This window comes from Cygnus atratus, chromosome 2 (genome assembly GCF_013377495.2).
Source record: "Cygnus atratus isolate AKBS03 ecotype Queensland, Australia chromosome 2, CAtr_DNAZoo_HiC_assembly, whole genome shotgun sequence".
NCBI classification, from domain to species: Eukaryota; Metazoa; Chordata; class Aves; order Anseriformes; family Anatidae; genus Cygnus; species Cygnus atratus.
Genome location: NC_066363.1, coordinates 136,580,016 through 136,600,769, shown reverse-complemented (window position 1 = coordinate 136,600,769; position 20,754 = coordinate 136,580,016). Strand labels below are relative to the sequence as shown.

General features: G+C 43.6%; 1 long non-coding RNA gene and 1 other non-coding gene across 2 annotated transcripts; one reads left to right on the top strand and one right to left on the bottom strand.

The window, feature by feature from the left end:
* Window positions 1-1,938: 1,938 nt before the first annotated feature.
* LOC118247917 (uncharacterized) lies at window positions 1,939-6,625 on the bottom strand. Its single transcript, XR_004778619.2, has 2 exons — window positions 6,470-6,625; window positions 1,939-2,155 (listed from the first exon to the last, which is right to left on the bottom strand). It is a non-coding gene; the product is annotated as an uncharacterized LOC118247917 (long non-coding RNA).
* A 10,243-nt stretch (window positions 6,626-16,868) lies between these two features.
* On the top strand, window positions 16,869-16,939 carry TRNAG-CCC (transfer RNA glycine (anticodon CCC)). Its single transcript has one exon. It is a non-coding gene; the product is annotated as a tRNA-Gly (tRNA).
* Window positions 16,940-20,754: the final 3,815 nt, after the last annotated feature.

Sequence of the window (20,754 nt, the reverse complement as noted above, 5' to 3'; positions counted from 1 at the left end):
GAGCTGCTCAGCAGCCGCTATGGAGCACAGCGTTCCTGGGGCAGGCCTCACGATGGCCCTAGAACATGGGGGGACATCGGGCAGGCCGCACAGTGGCCCCAGGACCCAGGGGGACACAGATGGCCACAGAGGAGCAGTGCCCATGGGGGCCACATCCTCAGGCTGCCTGTGGACCTCAGGAGGAGGAAGCAGTTGAGATCAGTTCCCATCCCATGTGAGTAGATGCTTCTCCTGTGGCTGGGAGGAGGACGTAGCCCATGGAACAGCACTGGAAGATGCAGCTCAGCCTCACCTTCAGGAAGGGAGCATTGGGGAATTGAGGGGGGTGCTGCTCACTTCCCACCCCAGTTGCCTTTCCCCAGCTCCAGCTGCCCTTTGCCTATCTTATCCATGGCACAGATATCAGGACAGGGGGACACCTCTGCAAGCCAGTGTTTCCGTGAGCAGCTGAGCCCCAAAATGGGGTCAAATCATGTGAGTATCCCCCACAGTGTAAGGCACTATGATTTTTGCCACTGTTAGCACCTAGGAAAGTCTTCCTTGACAGCAATTTATGGTAACGCATGTTCACACTCCTATGAGATCCTGACCATTGGCCAAGACAGCTGTGGACACTCTAGCAAGCTGGCAGACACTGGTCAGCACCCAAAGACCTCATAGTCCAAGTGGAGGTGAGAGTGGGTGCAGGAGGGGACCGGGGGTGCCTGGGGACAGCCATGGCCCTGTGGGGATGCAGCACCTCACTGCACCGAGCACCCATCCACTCTCAGAGTCACTGCAGAGTCACAGTGAGCCTTCTTTCAAAAATTTTATTACACAATGTCTAATCTGCTCTTGGGGGAGCCCCAGGGAAACCCACAAGTGTCTGCAGCTCAGTTTCAGTGGTTTGCCATCTGGAGCATCATTGTGTTATTCTCACAGGCACCAAGACCAGATTTGCTGAAGCAGCTGGAGAAATATCAAGGCAGGTTTACTATACAATAAAGCTATTACCATACTTCATTGATGGTTGTTTGTAAAAGACTCTGAAGATGTAAAGAGTAATATAAGCACTGAGTGATAATATTAGTGTTTCAAAAGCTACTTTGGCTTTTAGGCTTGATACATCTGCGGCATGCAAAAAAAGCCATCTCCCCATACTTTGTCCTGTAGCTGGAAAGCCATCAGTGGGCAGAGAGTGAAAAATGAACTCACAAGTATCTATCAAAACACTTACATTAATTTAACATACTCGTATTAGTGAAGTATTGTAGTGCAAAGTATTATTAGAGTTAGCTGGATGTCTGGGGTGGATATGGGAAGATGAAGAAATTAAATATTTATTTTACTACCCTGGGTGTCACTTTTGTTATGATATCTGGGTGTAGAGTGCTTTTCTGGCTGGGCCCTTCTGTAAACTCAGCACTGCAGGGCACAGCACAGACCTGTCTAAATAATCTCCAAAGGCAGTTTCACTTTGCTGATTACTGGTGGTGTCAGTGCGCTTACATGGGACCTCCTGCTCTACTTTCCGAGCACCTCTTTATCCACTGGCATGAAACTTCAGCACATCAGTTGTGTGGCACCCAGGAGCATTTCCCATTTCCCAAGGAATGCAACCCAATGCCCACCCTGACTACACTATAGGACATAGCTGCAGATGCTCCTCCGGCCCCACGCTGATGGACAAGTTGGTACGCAAGCCAGAAGAGAGCACGAGTGGCCTGAAAAGTCTAGGTAAGATATTTTTAAATTACTGTTCCAGGCTCATAGTTTTGTAACAAGGTTCTGCAGTCAAACCTTTTCAGCATTCCCCTCCCTTTCACAAGTGGGCAACTGATTTTGGCAGAAAGCCTGGGGGTTGTGTCTAAAAGAGCATTCACATAAAAAGGGCATTTTAATCATAGAAAAAAAGCATTAGAAAAAGAGGTGGTCAAGAGGACACTGAGTCAAAACAAAGAAAATTAACAAATTTATTGCATATAAAATATATATTAAAAACACTTTGAACTGTTGTCACAGGGTCTCATGGGAGCTGTAGGCAAATTGCTTCCTGTCTTCACTTTCATCTGTGGCTGCATTTCTTGGCAAGACCTCATCTCCTGGGGTGCCAGAATGGCTCCCAGGATGCACTGCCATGCATTCACCATGAATAGGATCCACTGAGAATATTTTTCTGTGAAAGATATAGGGGAGGAAAGGAACTCACACTAGAAGAAAGACAAAAGACTCTTAAATTATTGTTCCATGTTTTTGCAGTGATCAAAGGAAAAACATCTAAGGTATAGAAATATATAAGCAACCTATTTTGAATGGCTTGGATAAAATTTGAACACTCTACCACAAAGGGAAGAAAGGAGACACCATTAACAAATCTATTATTTACAGGATTAAATTACATCTTGTTGAAGCCTCAGGCATCCTAGTGAAGAACAATATCATAGGCCTAGTGGGAGTATAAAGGCACCTCAGCCTGAGGCTCACATTTTTCCCTCATTAATATCCAAATATACGTCCCTAACAGCTAATTTCCATTTTTCTCACCCACATGTTCAAAGTATTGCCGGTGACATGGTTGGTTTCCCGGGGATGCCAAGAGCTGTAGATTAAAGTGCTCTTTGATACATCCTCTTCATATAAAATCGTATGTTCATCCATACACGAGGAGAGCCACTTCATGTCACAAGGGAAAAAATATCAAATCACTACACACAAAAAGAGCTATTAATTCATCTGCTCTATCTTGCTGACAGCACAAGATGCTCCTACAACAGAGCTTTTTCTCCTCTAATTGGTTGGCTGTCACAGCAGACTCAAGAGGAAATCTTCAACCAAGTGACAGTCTTCAACTGTTTCCCCACAGATGCAATTCTGCAGCTTAACTTGTTTCATAGATATCTGATGCTTGATAGCCTGATGCTTGGCTGAGAATCATTCTATTTCTTCTTGGTGTATTCCAGGGTAGATTATGAACCATCGCTCACCAGAACTCCATTGAAGTTGGATGAAGATTGCAAAAGACTTAAGTTAGAAAGTCTCCCACAGAAAACGAAAGGTAGAAAGCAGTTCTTCAGAGCAGCACTCATCTGTGTTCATCAAAGAACTATCCTTTCTCCTCCTATAATCATCTGTAGCCTTTACCCTATGACTCTCCTAACTTCTGCATCCAGAGAAGCCTGAGCCCTACAGACCAGAGACCCTTCATTGAAAAACCCCAATCCATATCAAGGGCATGATGATACTGTGCCCTGACCACTGCACTGTTCCGTGGGAAACAATAAATGAATACAGGTTGATTCCTTCCATTCCTACGTATTCAAGGGAGGAAAATTATCCCTAGTACTTTCAAGATTTGGAGTGATTGGTTTTTAAGCATTAGGTGAAGTTATTTCAATAACACTTGGTTGAGAAATTAGGGGTTGGGGGGAGGCTGAATGGTTGTTTACTAGCCTGGATTTTCAAGAGAGAGAAAAAGATAAGTAACATGGTATCAGTAGCCTTACTTGCTACTATCTAGGAATGAAAGCTTCAGAGCAAGTGCTCTACCTCTTGACAAGAAGGATAACAAACCAGAGCAAGAATCAGATGTACCTGTTCCACTAGGATGGCACCAAAAGGCAATCAGGCATGACTAGGACACCTCACAGATTTTTTTTTTCTCAACAGGGAATGGTGAGCAAAATGTAGAAAGCACAGGTCGATTCATAGCTTCACAGCATACTCTGGTGGTCACCAGCACTCAGCATAACCTCATTTGACCCAACACCTTTTGTCCAGTCTCTCTTCAGCTCAAAACAGATACGCTCCCATTGCTTCTCCAGATTCCTTAGCTTTTTGTCCCAGTCCCCAAATCCTTCCCATCAGTCCTAGCCTCCCAAACAGTGCTTTAACCTCAACTATTCATCCAATAGATTTATACATTTATTACACCATTAGGGATTGTTATGTTCTTCTGCTTTGATCTTCTCTATAAAATAACACACACAATTTCACTGCAATAATTATTTGAATAAGGACAACACCTTTTTCTAAAAATCCTAATTTTAAAGTGTCTATTGAAGGAAATGTGCCACAAGTGTGTTATGTGGCTCAGATGGTTAACAGCACTCTCTCAAAATATTTGTCCCAATTTCTGCTCGAAATTTTCAAGCTGCAACTCTCAGGCCTTGGATTGCATCACTTTTTTTGTACGTTTGTTTGTTTGTTTGTGCCATACCAAACCAGAGCACTACCTCTTAGCATTCGTTAACTGGAACCTTCATCCAACATAACCACCAAAGCTAAGTAGCAAGAGTACCTTAAAGATTTACCTCCCCTTTAAATCTAATTTCTCCTTTGATTAAAATAATCATATTCACCCCTCTGAGTCTTTCAGCAGAGGGCATGTTCTTTCATGAACATGTTCTTTCTGACCACATGTCCTCTGACATGTGGTCTTTCACCCACTCTGGTCTCCTTGTAACCACCTACAGTATACTCTGCACACTGAAGGATCTGATCAGCCTTTTTAATAGAATACCTTGCCTGACAGCATCCTTTGTAGCGTTACTTCTGACAAGTCAGAGCTACCTATCTCACAAGCAAGGCTCAGTCTCTGTGTTAATAGAAGTGTGATGTTACTTTTACCAGCACACTTGAGTCAGAAGACTGACTTCTTCAGTAGCCACCTGCCTTTGTTACTTATTCCTCTCCAGTCTCTGCAGCAGTTGCAAACCTACCCAGCAATGATTTCCTTTCAGGTCTTCAATTAGAAAAACTGGGAGGAAAAAAAAAATCAATACCAAGAACTACAAGATGCCAATAAAAATATAGGTATTCCATTATGATTATCTGTTCATTTTGACATTATGGCATCTAATGCAGCTAGAATACTTCTGGGACTGAATTATGTTGTTCTTTATTAAAATGTTGCATGGTACTAAATGAAACATTTTATAAGCCTTGCTTTTCAACCAACTTGTAAGACATTCCAAATATATATATATGTTTCATTTTTTTTCCAAAAAAAAACTATGTTTTGGGTATTAATTATATTAACTTCCTTCATTTTTTATTAATTGAGCTTTTCATCAACAATTCTGTTTCTTCACGATTAGCGTAAAGTTAACAGGTTTAAAATTACCTGGGTTGCAATATTACCCCTTTTAGTATGGTGTAACTTTAATTTTTGCTCTGTCCTCTAAAACCTTGCGCTGTTCCAAGACTTACTGAAAAGTACCATTAATCAGCCAGAGAGCTCTTCGGCAAGCTCTTATAAAACTCTCAGATGCAAATTATCTACACTGCCTGATTTTAAATTGTCTAGTTTTAGTAGCTGCTGTTTAACATCCTCCGAGTAACTGCTGGACTGGAAAGTGTTTCAGTATCAGGATCAGCATGTAATATGACTAATTCACATGGCTTTTTCCCAAACACATAACAGAAGTATTTACTTAACACTTGTGTTATTTCTCCATTATAATTGACACTTCTTCCATTTCTTCTTTCAATAGCCAATATTCTTTTTGTTCCTCGGATTCCAAAACTTGTTCTTATTGTCTTTGGTGGTTGCAAACATTGATTTATTCTTGCGATTTTTATTTCTATTACCAAGCTTTCAGACTTCTTATTTCTTACTTAAAATCAAGCTTGTTTGTACACTGCACTATAAGAATTTTAGAGTTTATTCTGTCTCCAAATCATAATCTGATTATAACACACTTATGATCCAATCATGGCATGTGACTATTTATTTTCTATTTAATAATATTAAATCTGATTTACTATTCAGTTCTGAAAGATGCTAAATCATTTAAAATTCAGTGCCTCTTGAAAAGTGTACAATATTTTAATGTAGACAGAATGAGACAGCCAGTTTATCATTCAGACTGAAATTTCCAGCAATTTATGGGTCTTTTTTGTTCCAACACACAGTACCAGCATGCACTGAAGAAATTCACTATTGTGATTTTGTGATTTCTTTTGAAAACTAATTAGAAGCATCTCATGTTTTCTCTCAGAATAGCATTCAATGCCATTTTCATGACCTCATGTGAACCACCCCAGGAATGCAGGACTGCAAGAGACATACCCAGACTCTTTCCCATGTGCATCCACATCACAAAATACCTTGGCAGGCTCAGATTTTTGCTTCTTTTGATGTAAGGTGTTTTCTTACAACACTCAAATGGTTTAAATGGATTTTTTTCTATGTCCTCTCCAGGCTTCAACATCCCTTTCTGATGATGAGCATCAGAGCTGGATGCCATATCCCCATCAATGCCACTCTTCTACATATGAATGTACAAGGACAAGCAACACACACAAGCTCCTTTCTGAAAGTTTCCATAGCTGCTAAGGATAAAAATGTCATCCATCCATCCACCCATCCATCCATCTACCCATCCATCCACCCATCCACCCATCCCTTCTCCACAGTGCAGAAATGTTGAGCCCAGCTCCCACCAGCTGTGTCAGCCAGGAGCTCCCTTCTGCTGGGACGATATCTTACCGGTACCTGGGAGAAGGACATTTTGTGTTGCACAACCATGGTGTGCATGCAGCAGGGGAACCGCCAGCTGCCAGGGCCAGTCTGTGCCGTCATGCTCTGCTCCCTGCATTGTTTTCTCCATGGCACCATGTCCTCCGACCACGACTCCCCCGAAACTGGAGTGCAAACATGGGAGGAGAAGAGGGATGTCCAGTGACTCAGAGAGAGATAACAGCCTGTCTTATGTAGCTTACCATTCCCTTTCCCCTCTTGACTCTTCCTAAATAGGTTGCATTCAGAGACTTTTGCATTCCAGGCATGTGAGTCCCACAAGCAGCATCCAGTGATGGCAAGGCAGCCAGATTTATTACCAGGTTCAGAGGACTGCTATAAGGACAATTAAATGCTCTTTCTCCTCAGATCTCTTTGTGCCTTGATTAATTTTAGCTTGATATATTGATTGGATGAAAACAAGCATTCATTTTTTCCCACTTCTGACCTGGTTATCAGGTGGATCTGCTGCCCTGCTCCTTTACAAGGTTGGGAGGGATGCCCCCGCTCCTGGAGCCAGCACCATCCCCAGCTGGTGTCTCTGGTGTCCCTCTGCGCTCCCCACTGTGCCGTATGCCCTGCAGGTTAAGGGCAACATCCACAGGAAGAAGGCTTGCTGAAATCACCCTATAACCTTTATATGTATGCATATGAAACAAAAGGGTGGTTTGGGCTTGGTGCATAGAAGTCTGTTAGGTTTGCAGCCTCCCTTTTCCCCTGTCTCACACAGAAAGGAGGAAGAGTCGTTTGATACGGCCCTCAAGGCCCAAGCTGGGATGGCTCAAAGGAATTTCCTATCTAGATTTCTTGGCTGCCTTGTCTGTGGAGCCAGTCGTTATTTGCAAAACTCCAAAATTTTTGAAAACATGGCTAATACTGGGAAAATAGACATTGTCTGCTCATCATAGGTAATTTGGAGGGACAAGTTAAAGGCCATATTCTATCCAGGTGACTCTTTTCTCATTGAGTTTCAAAAGGGTGCTGACACACTTCTGAAAACTTCACCAAGAAAAAGACTTTTAATAACCAGCAATGTCAGGAAACATCAGCGGCCAGGGTCCCCATCCAGCTGCGCACGTTGCATATTCATACTGATGCAGAGCACACCGTGCCCTTCTTCGTCCGTGCTGCCAGGCACAAACAGGAGGGGTTAACATGAAACGTTCCTTCACTTAATCACAGCACCTGAAGGGTGGCTGTAGGGAAACACAGCTACCAATACCGTGAAGTCATTTTAGGTGGATAAATAAATAAATAAATAATGTGCATAGCCCAGGGATGATTTTCAGTTTGGCTCCAATTTTAATCAGGATAATAACACCCAAGAGCAGCATGGCAGTGCTTTTCCTTTCATTTTGTGCCACGTTCAAGTGATGTTGTTTCACAGCTTTAATAGTCCTGTCAGCATTCATCAGCAAATCAAGACAGCCTCCAGAATACTGCCATAAAAACACAGTGGATTTTTAATTAGAACAGGGCAGCCTTTAGCACACCAAATACATGTTAAATTGATATTTCTCACTGCAAGCTCTAGATTACCCAGTTTCAGCTGTTTCCAAATGAAGCAAATCAAGCTTAATGTGGGCTCAGCTGAACAAATGTATTTTCTTAGGTTTACGGCAGCTTTTAACTTTTAATACCGTGTCTTTTTTTTCCCCCTTTTTTAAGATGATGTTATGGTAGGAAAATGTTACACTTGCCTATGTAAGATTTACAGATGACCTTTTTACTGGACAAAAGTTCTGTGGGACATGGGACAGAATATAAATCCCAGTCTCTGCTCCATCAAAAGCTGATAAATAAGTGAGGAAGATTAAGAGTGCAGTTTAATGAGGCAGTATGTTTTCCATTACAGTTGTAACTATTTGCCAAGAAGTGTTCTTTCCACATTCATTTTGTTTTGAAAAATAATGAGTCCTTCATGAAGCCATCTAGTAGGTTTTCTGGATTCACCACTTTTTAGGAGATGGGTGGTTTGTGGTCACGTTGGTGTGGATCAGAAGAAATCAGTCTTTTGTTGCTTTTCCTGCAACCTAAAGTACCACAGGCTGCTGGATCATTTGTTATTAGTATCTGGGAAATATTAAACTGTACTCAGGATTCTCATCCAGTCCCATTTTACAGTAACAGAAAGCACAGAAAAAAATGTGATGTTTGTTACTCCTGTGTTAGTTTCCCATTAATTATGTGAAATATATTCCCCTGTTGTTCTTCTATTTAGCTAGTCAATACTCAGAAGTCATGACTCAGGAAAAAAAAAATATATGTTTTCAAAGGTTAGCTTAAAACAGTGGAAGAGGGAAAATTATCCTGGTGACAGTACCCACCTCCTCCTGATCTGCACATCTACCACAGCAGCTGGTTGGATCCCCTGAAATCAGACAACCTGTACTTCACTGGTTCCATGTCTTAAAAAGCAAGAGAAAGGACTGTGCCCACCTGCAGGAGAAAGCATCTTCAGGCACTTTTAACACAGCAGTCTCACCTCCTGGACACAAGGCTTCACCTAAGGCAGCATTAGGAAACCAGGAGTCAGGCACATTGCTCCTTTCCTTGTCTTAACACTCACTGGAGAATTTTTGCTGGTGCACGCAGCTGTATTTTCCACAATAATTCATAAGCGATTTGTGTTGACCCACTTGTGGAGATGCTTAGTGTTGGAATATGTGCTTCAGCCTAGCAAGAGGTAAAAGTACAACAGCTGAAAGGAAAAAGCATAGTTAGACAACTAAGTTGTTTGTATTCTGGTGCCCATATGGGTGCTGCAACTCTCCAGCTCATTTTGAGCTTTACCTAAGGGTCCCCAAATCTCAAAAATAATGTACGAGAGTTAAATCCCTCAGAAAAGGATTGAATTTCCAATGTCTAGAGCAGGGAGACCACTACACTGCCCAGTGGGAAACTGGTGGCAGTGCAGAGGCTACGCTGCTCTCTGCCTTCCTCCAGTGTTGGGCTGCGAGACAAGACCTGCAGATGTCAGAGGATGCACCCTCACTGCTTGCTGTACAGCAACCTCCTCACATCTCTGTGCCCTGCCTTGCTGTAGAGGTCTGGAGGAGAGCAGGGAGCTGCACCAGGGTCATCCAAGCAAACCACACGTGCTGCCTCTCCCAGAGCTTGAGCCTCCTTTTTACGAAGGTCTCTCTGGTGCCAATCCTCCTGGCAGCGAATCACTCTGTATATATTTTTCCTTGGTCTCTCAGGAAACCTGCAAGACTTGCAGGCTCTTCAACCAGCTTATTCCACACGGGGAATGATGCACTCTGGCAGGCTGATGGGACAAAATCTCCCTCCAAGCATATCTCACGTGTCTTATTATTGGTTTTGGGTTTAGTCCTAAATGTCCTGTCGTCCTCCCCCTCCCTCCCCCCCAAATAAACATATACATCACAGTTAGACATTCCACCTCAATCATTTTTCTCACTGCTCAACCCAAAACAGCCAGAAAGAGAAATACCTTTAAGTCAATCATCAAAGATAAATTAAATAAGCACAAACCTTCACTTAAGTTTTAAATGGCAATGAAGCTTTGAAAAAGGGTTCTGTACCTGAAACTTCATGTGTAAATTATGACTTCACTTTCAAAATTTATCTTGGCCAAATTTCTGGAGTAAATCCATCAAATGCAATCTTCTGTGGGAAGCTTACTTCCGAGAAACAATTTCCTACACCGAGATGCAAAGAGTAAGTCGAATGACAAATGCATCCCTTTGCGTGTGACTGGTAGAAATAGGCAGACATCATGATAATACACAACTCAGAGGGACTGGGACAATGTCTGCATTTCACCATCTACCTTCTGTTTCAGCTCCATGCTAAGGCTCAGAGCAGGAAGGTGCTGAGTGTCCCCAGTTCAGCAGACACCGAAGGGCACAATTTACTTCAAGCCTACAAAGAGGCCTTCAAAACTAATGGGGAACCAAACAGATTAAAAAGCAGTGGAGCAAGAAAGCACACTCTGTCATAATACAAGTGGACAAAATTAATCACACATTAGTCTGATTAGACCTCAGCTGAGCTGGAATCCCTGTTAGAGAAGGCAAAGGTCCATTTCCATCCCCATGAGTTTCCCCAGCCCCATTTAGCAAGCTGTTTCTTCACAAGCCCTTACTTTTGTCTCTGTATGTCTTCCCTCAGGGTGAGGCATCGGCCTTCTGAGAAACATCATGTCATTGAGCCAGGGTGTGACAGGGAACATGACTTTTGCCCAGAGAAGCTGTGGACACCCCATCCCTGAAAGTATTCAAGACCAGGCTGGAGGGGGCTTTGGGCAACCTGGTCTGGTGGGAGGTGTCCCTGCCCATGGCAGGTGGGTGGAACTGGGTGGGCTTTAAGGCCCCTTCCAACTTGAATCATTCTATGATTCCATGATTTTATGATTCTTTCAATAGCAGGTAACAGCAGTGGTTTCCAGGTGGCACTTGAGATGCTAGCTTTGAACCTGGGACTTGCCTGACTTCTTGCTCACAGAGATTGAATTAATAATGCCAGCTAGAGCGTTCTTTCTGTCTCTCATCATGTACAGAGACAGACTGGGCTTGTATCCTGCTCAAGGCACCTCCACTTTATGTCTGGGAAAAGAGCATCTTGGGTATGAAAAAATACCTGGAGAAAATAAGGAGGTTGGTTCTGTTTGTGCTGGTGCCCCCTTTAACACATGATGTTAGTTACATGTTTAGTAAAATTATACATTCTGTACATGAGGGAAAGACAGCAGCACTCAGCAGCTAGAATGATTTACTTCAATATGGATCTAGACCATGTATGGCAAAGCACACACAAAAACCTGACACAAAGGTTCAAGTAGCATCTTCCTTTTTATTTGGCACTTGGCAGAGTACGCCTCACCTACTCTGTGGCAGGCAGGTTCAATTACCTCAGCTAGCAGAAGGAACTTATGCCCCAAGTTTATTTCCCCTGGAAAAACGTTCTTCTGGTGGGGAAAGACCCAGACCTCCTTCTACAGCTGTCCTAGCCTGGCCCAGGCCCAGAGGAGATCTGAAGTATAAGTTTGCTGCTGTTGGATGGATACTTTATCCCAGCTGTCCCAGCCACATCACAGGCAAGCCTGCCACACTCCAGCCCCAGTGTGTTCACCTTTCTTCTGTTCAAACCATCATAATGTGCAGCACGGGAATGACTCGGTCATCTCATCTTTCCATTAGGAAAATATTCAGACTCCAGTCCCTGCTCCAGCAAAGTGTGGTTGTACATAAAATGTCCCTGTCATGGACTAGCAAAAGCCTAAAGCTTGTTGCTGGGGACAGCAGCTGAGAGATGTGGCATAACACTCCCAGTGCCCTTGTCCAGAGGGTGCCCAAATCTCTGCAATTTTAGGAGAAAGCAGGCCAGTGCCTTCTCTTCTAATAGACTCATCTCAGAGGGAATGCCTCAGACCATCTTTCAAGGAGAAATAGTTAAGGAGAAACATGTGAGAAACACTACTGGAAATCCATTAGTGCAAGAAAGGATTTGTTTTCAAAGTTTAAATAATTCAGCTAAAGCAGTACTAGCCAGCAGAGTGGATCTCACATAAACATTTCACAAGTGGGTGGCAGGGAGCAAAGAACCAGAAAGGAATAAATAAATTACTCCTCTCTGCCAAATAAATCATGTGAATGGTAAGCTTTCTGGGGCATATACTTTCGATACTTTCTTTTCTCTCTCTGTTTGTACAGCATACCTCAACACAGCCCCCCAAATTATTTAAGGTGACCTCTAGACACTGCAGGAATATAAATGGAAAATTGGATAAAAATCAGTCCATGATAAGGCAGACATGGTCCCAGTCTGAAGGGAAGGAAGGGCCAGGGAACCATGTCTGCATCACTGCATTGCATGCGTGGCTGAGCTCTCTCACCTTCCTGCACTGATGAAATTGGGGCAGCCCCAAGCTGAGGACACCCCAAAGGCTGCCCTGATCCCCTGCTGCCGACACAGGTTTATCACCTCCTGTGGCATTTTCTTCCCATGCCTCTCCACTTAGGGAAGAAATCAGGAGAGTTTTCTGGAGACACTCCCCACATTAAAAAGACCCGAGCAAACATCACATGGTGACTTCAAGGCAGGGCTCTACGGAGTACACGCAGCGTTTAGGTTACGTTTGGGTAGATGCACATCAGCACAGCTTCAAAGAAGTGGCAAACAGCTCCTTGAGGCAAGCATGAGGAAATGTTCCCATTGGAAACCTTAGATTGATTATTTTGTATGTATGCCCCCCCTCAAAAAAATTATGCTGGGTAATCCATGTGTGCTTAACCTTTGGGCTCTTGACTAATTAATTAAAGTTGCACATAGTACACGCAGTGTTAGTGAGGTAATATTTCATCATGTTTAAAGTAGTGAAGGTTTTGGCACAGTGCAGTCTTTTCTTAGTCCAGATTGGAATAACAGGGGTTATATAAATGCAAATTACACAATTTGACAGCTGTGTAACATCAGCATGTTACGACTTAAAGAGCTAAATCCCAAGACCCTTACTGACCGGTGAAATCAGGCTCCCATTGATTTTTGCCTGTGCAGGGGCCTGCAGAAAACAACCCTGGCTGTACCTTCTTGCCCTCCTGAGCAGCCCTTCTTGCCACCCTGCTCCACTCACTTATGGTTTTTGCGTGTATGCTTCCCCCCCTTTACACAACACCAGCTATTCCAGAGTTTCTTCCATCTCACACCCACCACGTCTTCTTTCTCCACTTTCTCCAACTTTAACTTACCTTTTTTTCTGCCTTCCGTCGTCTTGCTATATTTCTGTCTAACTTTCCTATATTTACTTCTTCTAAGTGCTTCTTCCCACTCATCAGAACAGTTTCATGATATTTTAATTGTTTGTTATTACTTTGCTGCTTTCTGAGCATTTCTGGTGTCTTCTTCCATTCCTCTGGCCATTGTCCTTCCAGTTCAGCACATTTGTCCTTTTGGCCCATTTCTCCTTCCCTGGCTCTTTCTTTGCCTTCTCCCCACCCAGCACTGCCCTTTCACCCCACTTTTCCACAGTGCCCAAGCAGTGCTGTGGGTGCTGGTGTGAGGCTGGGTTTGCAGGGTCCTGCACATGTCCCACACACAGGATGGAGGAGGATGGATTTGTTGGCCAACAACAAGGTAGGGTACCTAGAGGTCCTCCATAACAACAGTGACTCCACCAGCTGCTGACGTTTCTGCTCTGGGAAACAAAACAAAGTCAAGTTGTTCCTTGTTATCTAATGCACATTCCAAACATTCTTCACTGGGGTGAAAGGACAAATCAAGATGAATGTATGCCTAGAGAAACATGAGAAAAGTGCATCCACTTGCAAGGCCCTCATCTCAGGATTCATTAAGGATTCATTCATCAATTCCTCTTCAGTTTCTGATCAACAGCTTGCCCAAAGTAGGATACGGCTTGGTTTGGCCTGGACCACCCAAAACTTGGTTATATGCAGGTGACACCCCACCACGACCTTGTTTTCTCTGTCACAGCTTCTCCTGCTTTTTCAGTGTGCCTCTTGTCCCAGTGACCGGCATACCCTGAAGGCGCTGTAGCAAACGCCTGCGCTGGCTCCTCTGCAAGTCCTACGGCAGAGCCAGCCTGTCAGAGCTGTTTCTGTTTTTGTTGGCTCCAACCACGTCTCAGAAGAACCTGATTCCTAGATCTGGAAGAAACAAGGACTCTCCAAGTATTTTCCCCAGAAACAAGGCATCCATAGCGTTAGCATATTTGCCCTCTTGCTTGCTCTCCTCTTTCTGCTGTGTCCAGAGCCTAAACTGGACATGCAAGACAGGTGTTTGTCCTTCCCCTGGGACATACCCAATATTAATTCTGGTTTTGCTACACTAAAAAAAAAATAATAAATAAATGTTTTTTTAATTCATAAACTTAAACAAATGTGAATGAAAATGATTGAAACATTTATACTTAGCAACAAAATGCAAATGAAATATGACCCATCAGGCATCAACAGATTGTCTCTAAACCTGTATCAGTCAGTGGGCTTTATCACACACAGGGATAAACCTGAGGGCTCACCAGCTTTCACGGAAAAAGGCTTGAATCAACATGTAATTTTCATGTGCATTACAGTGTGATCTGAAATACAGCAGAGGCCAGAACCTCATTGCAGGAGGCATTGCACGGACACAGAATTAGGCAGCAGTCCTCCTCCCATGGAGCTTACAACCAAGTACCATGTAAGAGACAGCAAAGAGTAGGAAAAGCCCAGGGAAATACAATTTCTAATCTTTTCAGACAATGTCTGTAACATCAAAGTAATGTGATTGTTGTAGTGCTGTTTCACACAAAGGACATGCCCAGGACACCTGGATAGAAGACCCATATCTACACTGCTCTCCTGGGGCTCCCCTGGGGACCAGATCAATGTTGACTCCTGTCTGTTTCAAAACTTCTGGCCCTCAGGGTCTGCCTGCTCTCAGTGCACACCATCATACACACCAAGATCACAGTTTGGACATGAAAGGGTTTGCATCACATTTTTCTGTCTCACCCCTGTAAGGAGCTCTCCCAGCTCCATCCCCTACATCCAGGCATGTCCCAAGTCAGTGGTGCAGAAGGGGAGCAGGTAGGGTGTGGGGAAGGCCCATGAGGACAGCTCACAGAGGAAAGTGCTATACACTTTCCTGCTCCACCAGCATCCTTGGCCAAAGCTGTGTCTTACTCCCTGGTTCACAACAAGTTTTATTCCACGCCCTGCTCATCATTGCGCCCTGAGCAGAGGAAGGGGCACAAAGTGTAGGAGGGAGGGACAGCTCTTCATATGAAATACACAATAAGAGGGATCGCTCGGGACGTGGAAGGAATCAAGGAAGGTGAAGTCCTGCCAAAAGCTAAAGAGCATCTGACTTTACCAAAGAAAACATCTCTGAGGATATTTTCCAAAATAAATAAACTACATAAATACTCTTTTTTTCCTAGAGTTTTCGAAGAAAGAAAACCCTGCTGACCCTGGTGTCTGTGCTTTTTATATTACAAGATCCAGAAGTAATTTATAAAAATTGATAATTCCTCCCTTTGTCGCAGACAGCAATTACCCCCATGTACAGATGAGGAACAGAAGTTAAATGAGTTACTTGAGGTCGCACAAAGCTAGAGCTGAACACAGCTATTTTGGCTTCCAGGACTGTGACCTAAAACATCATCTTTCCTTTTTCTCTACCAGCATTGCAGCTTCCACCTCACTGAAGACTCAGTACAGTGGTAATCACAATTTTACACTAATTTTAACTCATTTTCTACATCAGTGCTCTGCATTTAATTACTTCAAAATGTATCTCTGAACCATCTAATATACTGTAACTGCTTTTCTGTGTTAAATAGAAGCATCAAGTGGTCTGGCAAAGCTCAGCATTAAATAAATAGACCACAAGGGAAAAATCTGATTGAGATGGGGAGATATTTCTTTCCCCCCCAAAAAAGCTGTGGCTAACCTTATCCATGTTTCCTAAGCCTGTTAGAAAGCTCCATAGAGTGAAACTGAGAAAATAACTGGGGAAAAATATATATATATATATATTTGATTGAAGCAGCCTTCTTTTCAGTCTTTGTAGCATTCAAAAGGAGATTTCTGATTTTTTATATGCTAATTATTTATACTTATTCAATCATGAAAAGCGACATGCCGGTTAGATAGGGAAAGGAAAGCAACAAACAGAAAAGGAAGAAGTTATTGGCAATGAGCATTTAGTTTGCCAAAATACTTGTTACAAAGCAAGAAGAGTTGACAAGACAAGCTCAGTGTCTCAGCAGATATTCAGCAATAAGCTAATAGTACAGTGCAGAAAAACACAGCCAAGATGCAGACTGACCTCTGCTCTTTGCAGGAGATACAGTCATTTTGGGAGAGTGGACCACTGGGGAGGACAAAACCACAGATCCCCAGAGGCACTGAAATTGTAGTGATTATTGTGGCCTGAAAATAATATTTTAATCCAATTTTCTTAACAGGAAATTCTGCATCTTTTCCAGTGGATTTTTTTTTTAACAAAGAATAAATTTGATAAAATGGTACAGAAAATGACAAAATGTTTGATAAGCACTTCTTTTCCAAATCTGAGAAAAACTATTCATGGAAGTCACACTTTATAGTGGCAATGTGTAGCTGGTATGTAGACTAATGTGAAAGAAAATATATTAAAAAAAAAAAACAAACTGCTGGCAGCATTTTCTAATCCTTAGGACAGAATTTCTGGCAATTTACACATCCAGAGGAATTGGCTGAAACATCTGAAGACACTCACGCATTAAATCAATGGGGAAACTTCAGCAGATGAGCACAAGATTATCCCAACCCGGCAGTGGACACCTGGGTGCCCCTGGGCTCAGGCCGGCTCTGCACAGGTACATCTCAGGGCATAACCTCGAGCCTCAGCAGCTTCCACAGCACCAGTGGTGTAGTGGTATCATGCAAGATTCCCATTCTTGCGACCCGGGTTCGATTCCCGGCTGGTGCACTTAATTCCTGCAGCTGCTTCCAGAGCCCGTCCCCAGTGAGGTGGCTCTCAGTGCCTTTTAGGTCCCTTCAATAGCCCAGCTGGTAGAGCGGAGGACTGTAGGGGCGCACCTTGTGAGAACCCTTAGATCAAAGGAGACAACACAGAATTTTTAAATGCCTAGGAGAACAATGCTGAAGCTGGGGGTGAGGCAGACATCTCATCTGAAGTGCGTCTATACCAATGTACACAGCATGGGCAATAAACAGGAGGAGCTGGAAGCGATTGTGTGACAGGCTAACTGTGACCTAGGTGCTATAACTGAAACATGGTGGGATCACTCCCACAACTGGAGTACGGTGATGGATGGCTACAAGCTCTTCAGAAGGGATAGACAAGGAAGAAAGGGTGGTGGTGTGGCTCTTTATATTAAAGTGTTTTGATATTGAAGAGCTTGGGGTTGGGAATGATAAAATTGAGTATCTATGGATAAGGATCAAGGGGAAGACCTGTAGGGGTGACATCTTGGTGGGGGTCTGTTATAGACCGCTTAATCAGGATGAAGAGATGGATGAGGCATTCTATGAGCAGCTCGCAAAAGTTACACGATCGCCAGCACTTGTTCTCATGGGAGACTTCAACTTCTCTGATATATGCTGGAAATATAATACTGCACAGAGGAACCAGTCCAGGAGGTTTCTAGAGTGTGTGGAAGATAGCTTCCTGACACAGCTGGTTCAAGAGCCTACCAGGGGAGGCGCCCCATGAGACCTGCTCTTCACTAACAGAGAAGGACTGGGGGGTGATGTGAAAGTTGGGGACTGTCTTGGGCAGAGCAACCATGAAATCGTAGAGTTTTCCCTTCTTGGTGATGTCAGAAGGGTAACTAGCAAAACTGCTGTCTTGAACTTCCAGAGGGCGGGTATTGACCTGTTCAGGACACTTGTTGAAGGGGTCCCTTGGGAGTCACTTCTGAAGGGCAAAGGGGGCCAGAAAACCTGGATGCTCCTCAAGATGGAAATCTCAAAGGCACAGGAGCAGGCTGTTCCTGAGTCCCATAAGGTGAGCCGGAGGGGAAGAAGGCCGGCATGGATGAACTGGGAACTTTTGTTGAGACTCCGGGAGAAAAAAAGAGTCTACGTCTGCTGGAGGAAGGGACAGGCTACTTGGCGAGACTACAAGGAAGTTGCTAAGATATTCAGGGAGGAAATTAGAAAGGCAAAAGCCCAGCTTGAACTTGGATTGGACACTGCAGTAAAAGAGAACAAGAAATCCTTTTACAAATATATCAACACAAGAGAAGAACCAAGGAAAATTTCCATCTTTTACTTGATGCAGCAGGGAATGTGATCACTGAGGATAAGGAAAAGGCTGAGGTTCTCAACGCCTTTTTTACATCTGTCTTTAACAGTTGGATCAGTTATCCTCAGGGTACCTTATGCCCTGACCTGGAAGTCCCCTGTGATTCAGGTAGAGCATCACCCCTGTGATTCAGGAAGAGACAGTTAGAGACCTGCTCCTCCATCTGCAATGTCACAAGTCCTTGGGACCAGAGGGCTCCACCCTAGGGTGCTGAGGAAGCTGGTGGAGGTGATTGCCAAGCTGCTTTCCACCATCTATCAGCATTCCTGGCTATCTGGAGAGGTCCCAGGGGATTGGAGGCTTGCCGATGTGACTCCCATCTACAAGAAGGGCCGTAAGGAGGGCCTGGGGAACTACAGGCCTGTCAGCCTGACACGGTTCCAGGGAAAGTTATGGAGCTCATCTTGGGCGAGACCACATCGTACGTGCGTGGCATCCAGGCGATCAGGCCCAGCCAGAATGGGCTGAAGCTGCCCCATCAGCAGCCCCAACCCACTGCTATTGACGTCAAGCCATGGAATTGGTTGCCTAGTCCAACCTGCTTGCCTGGGCTTGGACAGTGGCAGAAGGAGGACATCTCCATAAGGAGATTGATCCCACTGACGTGAAACTTATTTTAGGAAGGAATGAGCCAACTTCTAGATGCATCAGGTTAGAGAGCAAAAAGAAGTCACCCAGAGTGAGCCCTCTCGCAGGAAGCAACATGAGTGCATTAGCACCAAGGGCCATAAGGTATGTCCCAGCAAACACAGAAGCCTGCAGGCTGGTTGCATACCATAGCAGGCACGTGTGCTCCAGCACACCTGAGAAAGGCTGGAGCAGGTGGTGACCAGCAGCCGTGCAGAGCAGAAGTAGAGTCACATTTTTCAGATGTATTTTTAATCCCAAATTTCCCAAGGTTATTCCTGGGGAGCAGTGTGGTTTATACAACATTTCTGTTGGACTGAACCAAAAGCTACAGTCTACTCCTTATTTTTTTTGTATTACTCAACCAGTTCCACCAAAAACCCACACCTTCTCTGGACATTGCTTACATGGTGCAGAAGGGGAATTTTTAAATCACATGTATTGTATACAGAATATAATTTAATGCAGAATATACTTTAATTACTTCCTGAAGCCTATGATTTTGGTAAAACATATCTCCAGCGGCATGCAAATCTGGATTTTATTATTATAACCTGAGGTGTGATTGAAACTGATTTGTAAATGAATTCATTTCTAAAAATATGAAGTCATACAAAATTGCCTACTATTAGTTCAAGTTTTTATCTGGCACAATAAATAAATCCCAGTTCTCCTCAGTGAGGAACAGGGAGAAAAGTACCAAACTGTGGAAAACACCTTTTGAGCAAAAAATGTTCAGTAATTGTTCCTATCTGTACCTTCTTTGCTTTTAATTAACTTATAGAGAAAAGAACAAACAAAACTCTAACTAAAATATTCCTGAATTTATGTATTGCACATTTTTTAAAATATTCTTTTCTATATGGTGTTGTGAAAAAAAAAAAGAAAAAAAAAAAGATAAAATACTTTATACTTCCATACCCTCAGTTTGCATTCTATATTATTAGAAAAATGCTACAAACACAACTTCGCTTGTATTGCTCTGTATCTAGGGCTCAGAAAGAAGGTTGCTTCTGTCAGTGTTATTATTTCCCAGTGCTCTTTACAGGCCATATTTCTCTTCTATTTTCTGCTCATTCAAAGCTAAAAATGATAACCACTGACTTTCATTTTTCAGTGTCTTTCAGCCAAAATATTTTTCAGTCTCTTTTGTTACCAAATACCCATCAAACCTGTAAGCCCTTGGAGCAAGATTTGGAGACTGTCACATTCAGGATTTCAAGGACTAAAGGCAATGCTAAATTCACAACGATTCCAAATCGAGGCTTCTTGGCAAGGATTAAATTGCCAAACCCCAATCTGTTCCAAGGCAGAGCAGCTGACAGGGACCTGCAGGGACCTGTTCTGCTGGTGGGGACATTGGTCCAGGTGCTGGAGCCAGGCAGGAAGTGCGGAGGTGGCTGCAGCCACACAGCTGGACCAAGCAGTAGCTGCAGCGTGCTCTGTGCACCTCTGCGCACGGGCATGGAAAATTTTCCATGCACTGAAAACCTTTGTGATGTGCAGTAACTGGCAGTTTTTTGAAGGCCATGGCTGCTTCTTCTGGGGCCTCCCCACATACTCCTTACCTGGCGCCCAGTGCTGGGTATGCTCCTGGCTGGGCTGGTGTGACAGGCCCTGGTTGTGAGGTCCTGCCCTGGCAATAACCACCTAAGTCCTGGAAAGTTAATTAAATTTGAAATTGTGCCTCGTAATTAGCTGAATGCTAAAAATTAGAATAGTATCGATTAAAATAGTGCAACTATTTCCACAATGCAAACTATTAGCAGTAACTGTACTTTTACTGCATATGGTGCTCTACATCCAGAAACCTCATCAGTGGAATATGGCCTACAAAATGTGTCGTG